This window comes from Carya illinoinensis, chromosome 10 (assembly GCF_018687715.1).
Source record: "Carya illinoinensis cultivar Pawnee chromosome 10, C.illinoinensisPawnee_v1, whole genome shotgun sequence".
NCBI classification, from domain to species: Eukaryota; Viridiplantae; Streptophyta; class Magnoliopsida; order Fagales; family Juglandaceae; genus Carya; species Carya illinoinensis.
In genome coordinates, this window is record NC_056761.1 from 18,275,333 (window position 1) to 18,285,224 (window position 9,892).

Genomic DNA, 9,892 nt, shown 5'->3' on the forward strand with positions numbered 1-9,892 from the left:
TGGATTCTTTCTATCATATTTTATGTGAGGGTGGAGGAGCTCAAAACGTTTGAAAGTTTTTGTGGATGCCGTGGCATAAGAGTTTCACATATTCAGAATTGAGAGGGGATGATGAGTTTTTGGTGGCAACGAGCATCAATGTCTTCGCAGGTTGGGTGGCTTTGGGGGGTTCTTCCTATTGTCATCTCATAGTAGTTATGGAAAGCAAGGTTTGTAACCAGAATGGAAGGTATAAAATTCACTCCTGATGATGTTATTCGTTGTGTTAAAATTTTAGTCAGACATATCTCAAGCACAATCAAAAAATTTCAATGTTTGGGTGAACATGATTGGATAGTAATGGAGATGTTAGCTTGCCTGATTATTCCTATTGCTATAAGGAGAATAAAATTAATTGCATGGAAACCGCTAGAGAGAGGGAGGGTAAAGTTGAATGTGGATGGACAGCAGTAACCCAGGTGAGTCAGGAGGGGGTGGTATTATTCAGGATTCTAAAGGTGATGTAATGGTGGGATTTGCTCATTCTTATGGTCATGTTATTGACACCATCTCCGAATGTAGAGCTCTTCTTGATGAGCTTTGGTTGTGTAAGCAATTGGGTTTGAGGGATTTATTGGTAGAGACTGATTCAGCTGTTATAGTTGGTTGGCCGGCATCGGGAGTGTGCAGATATCGGTTTCTTTACGATTTTTGGGAGGAAGTTAAAGATATTGTTAGTGAGTTAAATGTTTGTTTTCACCATATTTTTAGATAATGTCATATGCTGGCAGATTTTTTGGCAAAGCAAGGGGACCCAAGGTTTTAATTCAGATTTTTGGGACATTACCTCCTTACAATGCCCTATTCGAGGAATCATTCACATGGATAAGCTTGGCATTCCTTATCTTAGACGCTGATGGTTTTTTATTTTATTTTTGGGTTTGGTGGTTTGTTTTTCCTTAGGATTTTTTTTGGCACCTGAGATTTTTTTTTTATATATTATTTTGTAATTTCTTAGGTGCTTTAGATTGTTTCCAGGGTATTTCTTCACCATAAGTAAGGGTTTTTTAATAAAATTAAGAATGTGTCACTATTGGATACGTGATCTCAACTCTTATCTTAAAAAAAGAGAAAAGAAAAAAAAAAAGTCTATCTCTTATACTAACTTATAACACACTCCAAGTGTTTGACATAATGCACAAAAGGGACTGCTCTCTTTGTAATGTCTCGTTTTCAGAGGTTCAGAGAGTTAACTATTATAACCTGATAAGCACTTCAATAATTTCTATCATATCTTTCATATCTAAAATATATTTGCAAAGACTTCAAAATCAAATATAAAATCTTCTAATATAATTAACTGCACATATCAATCCATCAATTCCTCAATACAATAATCCAAATAAAATAAATTAACTTTTCCACATCTCTATTAACATAATGAACCAAAATAATACTTAAGTTTTCATAACCATCTAAACATACTAAAATCAAATTACTTAATAAATAAATCTTCTAACAGCACTAGTACTCCCACGTACTCAACCACTACTCTCAATTATTACTGCCACATACTCTATTACTGGTCCCTAGCTGTATCCTCAAAGTTATCTGAAAAATATTATGGAGATAAGGGGGTGAGTTATCAACAACTCAGTAAATAAAGAAACTATACTAGTATATAAATATGAACATTTACAGAGTTTGGAATGCATAGCAAATCTTTTACTTTCAAAATGCAGAAAATAAAAAATTTTACAAAATAATAGAGTAAAGTTTTCAGAAAAGCTTTCTTATTCCAAAATCCTTTGGCATATCATAAATTAAAACATCATCTTCATATTTCATTGGGGCATCATATCAGAACAGATACCATGTTTAACACTCGTGATAGGGTTGTGCCACATTATACCCGTGGTGAGGTCGTATTCCTTGTTTCACTCTCGTGGTAAGGTTGTGCCACATTATACCTGTGGTGATGCTGTATGCCACTATTATACCCATGGCAGAGCCGTATGCCACTATTATACTCATGGCGGGACATTAACAGAAACAGAATAGACATATCATCGAAAACAGATTATATTCAGATGCAAAATCAAAAACTCATGCCAAAGCTTTTCAGCTTACATATCATATCAGAACAAATTACTGAGTAGCTTCAGATCATTTCATTTATTCAACAGAACAAAATCAAAGTATCTTCATCTTAACCACATCAAAATATTAAGAATCTCATTTTCACTCTTTTTATATAGTTCATAAACAATATGCAAAAATAAGCTCATGTCTATACCAGTCATGACAAAAGTACTTTCTCCTTTATATAGACTTCATGAGTAATGCCGAAACAAATAGTTGGGGTTGTTTTTCATATTTCTTTTAAAAAAAATGCATATTTTCAAAAGTCAACCTGTTTTCATTTTCCTTTTATGCAAATCCTAGTATTGAAACCCCACTTACATGTACTTCTTAATTTTTCACAATTTCCTCACGACAGTGTCAAACGAATATCAATCCTCACCTATAAAAAGAAATTCATGTAATCTGAGTAAATCTCAAATTGAATAGATACCTCATATTTATACTTGAATTACCTATTTTATTCCTCAAGGCCTAAAATTCTCTTAACTCTAAAATACCATCACCTTCTAATTTTCTTCAATATCCACAAAATTGAAAATCACAATTTAATACTACTAACATATAATGTAGTAGGGAAAATGTAAATGTCTTAAACAATAGTAGTTCAAAAATATCCTTAATAATACTTATATTAAAATCAATGTAACTACTAATCAATACCTAATTTAAAACTCTCAAATATTTATCTCTATATATATAATAGGTGTAAAGTGTCTTTTCCTATTCGATTTCATCAATCTCTCTCAGGTTTGTGCGAAAAGAGTTGAAGGGAAAGTTGGGAGCATTGCAGGGTAGAGAATCAGGAGAAAGAGATGGCGTTGCCCTAGGGGACGGAGGGGCAAGTTCAAGGGCAGCAAGGTAGACAGTAACAACAACAACAGGGTGGGTTCTCTCAGATGATTATGGATGTCATAAGAATGGCTATCTTTTGGTACTTCACTTCCAAATTCTTCTCTCCCAAAACTGACCCTTCCCAACTCATCTCCAATCTCTTTCACAAGGCTGAGCCCCTGGTGTGGCTGATTATTAAGGAATTTTTTTGTGGCTAGGTTGTGTGGCGATTTGGAAATTATGGTCTTTTTTTTTTTCTTTTTTTTTTCTTTTTGTTTCTTTTACATGTTTGAGTTTTGATAATTGCATCGTTATCTACCTAATAGAAAGTAGAGTAGATAAACTACAGTATCGACCAAAAATAAGTAAGTGGAATTTAATTTGATATGCCAACATAGTAGACTCCTTAAAACCCCGACCATCCATTACCATCTTTAGATTTAGCCACTTACGTATAACGCAGTTGCCCGAATTTATTCTTGGCTGCTATTGCTTTATACTGTTTTTCATTATGTGCATAGACCAAATATTTCCCATTCATGTATTCTATTTTCTTGTTTATGTCGTGTACATTACCAAAGCAGAGTCTTTTAGACCCAAACCATGGGGAGTAAATGGGGATGAACGATCCTATTTTTGTATTCTTCTTCTTCCCATACTTATATTTTATTTCTTGTTTGATTAGGATATGTGGTTATATGTCTATGAACATGAGAAGTTCAATGAGTTTGGCAACGAACAGGCACTTATTTGGGGACCAGAGGGTACCAGGTCTCTTAATTTGAAGTATTATCCATCTGAGGTATCACTTGTAGTAGGATACACTAGATTTATCTGCATTGTTTTTTCTTTGTATGTGTACATTATTAAAGATATTGGGCAATGTGTAATCATTTCCTTGTTCTTGTTGCTTCTGATAAGTTATTTTCTTCTGAGCCATGCTTTTGATAAGTTAATATCCTAAAAGGTTGATTTCTTTTTTTCCAGGCTTTGAAGCACAATGGTCTATATGCTCACATTTTCTTGAAGTAACACCATTGTCTTCTTGAAGTAACTTGATTCGCCAAGCATTTTTGCTTGAAGTAACCTGTGCTGCAAAGTACAATGTCTTCTAGTTACAAGATAGTGATTGTTTATCTTTTTCTTCTTCTTCCTTTAGTTTTGTGTATTTTTTTAATGTGTCTATACTTGGTGGAATTTGGAAAGACCAGTTTTACCACCTCCAAAACAAGACCGTGAGAAAGAATTTGTAAAGATGGAAGCTGCATTGTTAAGTGAGGAGTAAGAGCTTAAAAAAGAGAAGAAAAAATTGTGAAGAGGGAGTTGGGAGTCCACAACAAACAAGTTGATATTGAAAGGCAGCAACAAGACATTTGGCGTGAACGCATACTACTTTGTGTGTATTGGGTTATTACCATTTTAATTTCATTTTATTTGTTACGATTGAAATGAAGGCATACTATCAGAGAACTTTGTACATTGTATGTTGGGGCTATTTCAAATGTTGTTGTGTATTTGACTTTTATTGGAACCTGTACTTGATGCATTGTAATTTGTATTCTAGAACCTGTATTTTGAAACTTATACATTGTACTTAGGAGACTATTTGGAATGTTGTATATATGTTAGAACCTCTACTTAAATTTCAAGTTAGCATTGAGAATGCTCATCTATGTTGAGTTAATTTTGGAACCATGTTTACAATGGGACTGTGCGCCTAGAGGCAAGATTATTTAAACATCAAAACAAGAAACATCAAGCAAGTTATTATCCATGTGACAAGGCACAAAAAAGAAGATAAACTTGTGAACATCAACATTTCCTCATTACACTAGTGTGAACATATCGTTTACAATAGAATAAAATGAAAGTTGTCTTTTGATCAAATGTGAAAATCAAAAAAGCAGCTCCATGGGTGCATCCCATACTAATCATTTGAGTAGCTCCCGATAGACCTTTGCCAGCTTCATTTGAGTATAACTGCACCATCCTGGATATAAATAAACAACCAAATATTCAATTACTGCAAAGAAGAACTTGTAAGCTAAAAAGTCATTGCACCGACCCAACATATTGTTGTAGCATATTTATCTTTTATTTTTGTTGGTCCTCTTTCTCTTTACTTTTGTCTGTATGAGCATATTTAACTCTTTCAAAAAACTAAAAGCGTATATAATCAATTTTTTGAAAGTCGGGGGCTACCAAATGGTGGGTCCAAAGTCCAAATTACTACTTGTGGAGTGGATTGATATGCCTATTGCAGAGCACCAACCTTATAATATTCAAATGCAATTACAATAGCTAGTTGAGAAGAACATTAACTATTTTTGGGCTATATCAGTACATGAGAAAGTTCTTTTTTTTTTTTCTCTCTATTTTTAAAGAACAATAGTCAGTGTTGAGCTATATGCAGTTTTGAACTCACTACCACCTTGGTTTTTTGGATTCTTGAGAATTAAAGATGCTTTTTAAAGTAGCAACCAGCAAGATGCATAAGACCATCCCACGAAACCCCTTTATCACCGTTAGTTTTTTGTAAAGCATATGCATATGACCATCCCATGAAGCTATATTTTTTCATTACTCAAGCTTGAGCTTCACAACCGTTCCATCTGCCCCCAAAATCTCCAGCACCCAATACAGAATCAATAAACAAACGCTACAAGATTTCATGTAAAGTTGTTGGACCCAGACCCACCACAATAAGTTTTTTCACTGCTCAAGCTTGAGATTTCATGTAAAAAATTCAACACTGACTGAACATTATCATGTAAAATCAGACTACAAGTTCATATGCTAATTGCAAACAAAATTAATGACCCATCCATAGATTGCACAACAGAGACCAAAGTATTGAGAGTACATATCTGAAAATTTGAAGTGAATATTTCTTCTAACAAATGGGTGGTGGACAACATGGTACGGGATGGGGATCACCTTATACTAGTTAATGTATGCCCCAAAGGGAACTATGAGGAGGGCGAGATACAGTTCTGGGAAGCCAACGGTTCCCCTTTAATCCCTCTTAAGTGATTTCTCCAATCCTATCATTATGAAGAAGTATGGAGTGAAGCGTGACCCTGAGACCCTAGACATTGTAAACACTGCTGCTATGCAAAAACATGTTATGGTGATCTTGAAGATCTACTGGGGAGATGCTTGCAAGAAGATATGTGAAGCAATTGATAAGATTCCTCTAAGCTGCCTTGTTATAGGAAACAGAGGTCTAGGCAAGCTTAAGAGGGCCATATTAGGTAGTGTGAGCAACTATGTGGTGAATAATGGTTCTTGTCCCGTTACAGTAGTGAAGCAGGTGGAGCATGAACACTAGTTTGTGTTACTAGCTAGCTTAGTCTGTCTGTGTGCACGCTATTCTCTTTGTCCATGATGGGTTACTTTTTCCCTGTATCTCAATCATTCTACAATATCTTGTATTGCTTTTGCTAGTGTTGGAAACACAATCAAAGCAAGTTTTGCTTTAAGTTAAATAATCAAACAAACCATGCCTTAGAAAAAGTTGGATTTATGCACAATTAGTGTAACAAGCTGTTGCTAGCTTTAGTATTATCAATTGGAAAGGGAGAATCTTTGAACTTTCCAGGAAAGAAAAAATAAATAAATAAATAAATAAACAAAAAAAAAACACATGGGCTTTCATGAAAATGGGGGAAACGTAACCACTTACCATAGACAATGCCAATGACTAGGGAGCTTCTCTCCCAAAAATCTGATGACAAAGTTCACGTGGGTGGCGGAGGAGTGCAGTGCAGGCGACCTTCAAGATCTGAGAGAGAGATGTGAGTCGTGGAGGAATTGAGGAACGTGAAATGGCCCGCAAAATGGGGTGCAAAATGCCAAAAAAAAGCTTGGGGAGACCACATTCAACCCAGATTTGGGAATGGGAATGGAGAAACAGAACCAATTCCTTCCTCTTCATCGAGTGTGCTGGGTGCAAGGCCTGCCGAGATTCTTATGGACTCTAATGTAAAGTTTGAAGTTGAACAGCGAAAGTTGTGTAGTGCTTCAGGAATATATCAATCCAAACAAGTAGCTGCAGATAGAGAAAGTGAGAGAGGAGTTAGCGAGCAGAAATGAAAATGGCGGAAGAAATCTGCCAATCTGCAGTGGAGATGAAAATGGCAAAAATGCTAAGCACTCAGTCAAGGAGGACCAAGAGGGGAGAAGCTACCCGTACCTGTGAAGGAGGAGCGACGCCATGCTGGGGAGACGGGGGGAGAGATGAAAATGGCAGACTCCTCTCTTCTTCTTTGTATATTTCATTTGGAAAAATATAGTTGCAAGCATAATTGTGCACTAATCTGTGTATCAATATGATGTGATTGGTCAAAAAGTAGATTTTATTAATAACAGTGTTAATTTAAATTTTAAGTATGAATAAATCAGTATTAATACACAGATTAGTGTGCAACTACACTTGTATATAGCAAAACTCATTTCATTCCCCCCCTTTTTTTTTTAATTTTATTTACTTGCCATGTCATCGATAATCCGCATTATCAAATTATGCCTAATTTAAAGAGACTAAAGACAACCCAATTTAAGATAATACCTTAATTTCTTTAATATAATAAAATAAAGCCATTTAAAATCATTAACAAAATTTTGTACAGTACAACGTACCCAACTTAAAATAACATATAATTTGCTACAGTAAAACTAAACCCATCATACAAGAATAAGCCCAAAACAAGTGTCACGCCCATCTTAAAATACAACCGGATAGACTGTAGGTGTGATGACCCATTTTTACATGTATTTTCACAGAATGAATGTTTTTAATTTAATTATTATATTAGCTTTTTTATTTTAAATTATTGTATTTTAAATTGGTTTTATTTTTTTTGATGTAGTGTTTAATTTATTTTAGTCGTTTTATATTTTTAAAATCGTTTTCGACGGATCAGTTTTTGATTTTCAGAGTGAGGATTAAACCTCATTTCTTTTCCCTCATCTTTTATTTTCTTTTCTCTTTTTTCTTTTTCTCTTTTCCTTTTTCTTTCTTTCTTTTTCTTTCTTTTTTTCTTCTTCTTTTCTCTCTTCCTCTCTCTCCCCGCGCGCTGCACCTTCTTTCTTCCCTTCCCTTTGCCGCCCGTTGACCAGCCTTGACCCACCACCGTCCGGCCACCGTGGTCAACACCACCCCCACCAAAAGTTTCTCCTCCGACCGGCACACCACCCCACCGAATCCCAGCTCCATCCGGTTGGCCGATCACCTCCTAAGCCTCTTTTAAGCCGCACGGCTTTTTGCCGATTCTGGCATCGTCACTCCACCTCCGGCCACCACCTCTTCATAGCTTCTTCCCCTACCTCTTGCTGACCTAACCCACCCAATTTTGGCCCCAATCCGTTGCTGGAGCAGCTCCCACGAGCTCAACCCCGTTCAGCCCCTTTAAGCTCTTCCACCTCTGTTTCCACCACCACCCACGGCCAAAACTCGCTTCTTTTAGCTTCATAAACATCTCAAGGCCATTCCCTATCAATTTCATATCTTGGTTTGTCACCGTTCGAAAGTGGATAATTTATTACCCACGGCCACAGTGTAAAATACACTGTTATGTTGTTTTTCCTCCGCCGTTTGTAATGCCGCGAGCTTTTAAAAAATACCGTATAGCGCTGTAAGTATTTTTCAAACTCTACTATTAGATTTAAATATATTTTTCTCTTACAATAATTATCTATGTGCTGGTTGGTTGATTCCAGACTAAGTCCGAGGAGTTCGGGGGTCGGATGGATTGAGGACGGAGTTGCTTGGTTTGTTGATTTGTGCCTTGAGGTTACATTTACATGGTGCATTCATGTGCTTTTTATTTAAACTAAGAAAATCATGTTTTGTTGGCGTAAATGGATTTTCGGGTGCGTGTGTATCACGACCCCAAGCCAGGATGGGGTATTATCTCGGTGGAGCTCCTCTGGTCACTCGGGAGTGGAAAATACTGAGTGACATCCCTTGGGTTGTCGCTGGGCGACGACCGGATCGCACGATACGGTAACACTGTCATGTCGACTCTGTGGTCCCTAGAGTGGCGGGGACTAGAGGATGGCCTAGTCTAGGGACGCACTGGGCGCGAGTACTGGGCATCGCTCGTTTAGGTGTCACACGCGTAGACATTACCTGCGATGTGGCACAGGAGCCAGAGTGTGCGGATGATCCCTAGGGGAGATCATGATCCATGCAATAATTGGATCGGTTTTATGGTTTTGGTTACGAGCCATTTTCTGGGAAAATGGCGAGGTTCGTTTTAAGGCTATGTGATCATTTTTTCTGTAAAAATGGTGGTTTCCTATTTTGGGCCATTATATGGGATAATGGCGAGGACTAGTTTGAAAGGTTTTGTTTTTGGGCCAAATAGGTTTTTAGCATTCGTGGAAAAATATGGTTTTGCGAGTCATGTGCATTGGCATTCCTTTATGCATATTGTTTGAGTTTTAATATGCTTTTATCTATTGGTGTTTGGATTTTACTTACTTGCGGCACCATTTTTGGTACCGTAGATTTTGATGCAGAGTTCGTGGAGGAGGAGGAGGCTGAACCCGAGGATGTGGCTCCGCCGGAGTTCTGAGTCAGAGATATGCTTTGTAGTTGGTTTTAAAACAATATCTGTGGTTTGTAATATTTTATTAAGTATGTTTTGAACAGGTTTGTATTAAACTAAGAAAAATTATGGTACTTAGTTATATGACTTTTGCTATCCGCTGCGTGTTTCTTTTTGCTCATTTGTTGCTTATACACACACTTGGCACTCGTCGATAGGGTGGTGACCCGTGTTGTCATCATCCAGACGTCTCGATTTTTCCGTATTCGTATATGGGAATTTGGAGGCGTCACAATAGGTATATAATTAATTAACTTCAAACAAAAACGCCACGTGAGACGTAGCCCAGCCCACGAAAGCGCCATTCACATACATATATAAAT

The 9,892-nt window shown here is 36.7% G+C and overlaps 1 pseudogene; it reads left to right on the top strand.

The window, feature by feature from the left end:
- Positions 1-439: 439 nt before the first annotated feature.
- Positions 440-6,286, top strand: LOC122278513 (annotated as a pseudogene).
- Positions 6,287-9,892: the final 3,606 nt, after the last annotated feature.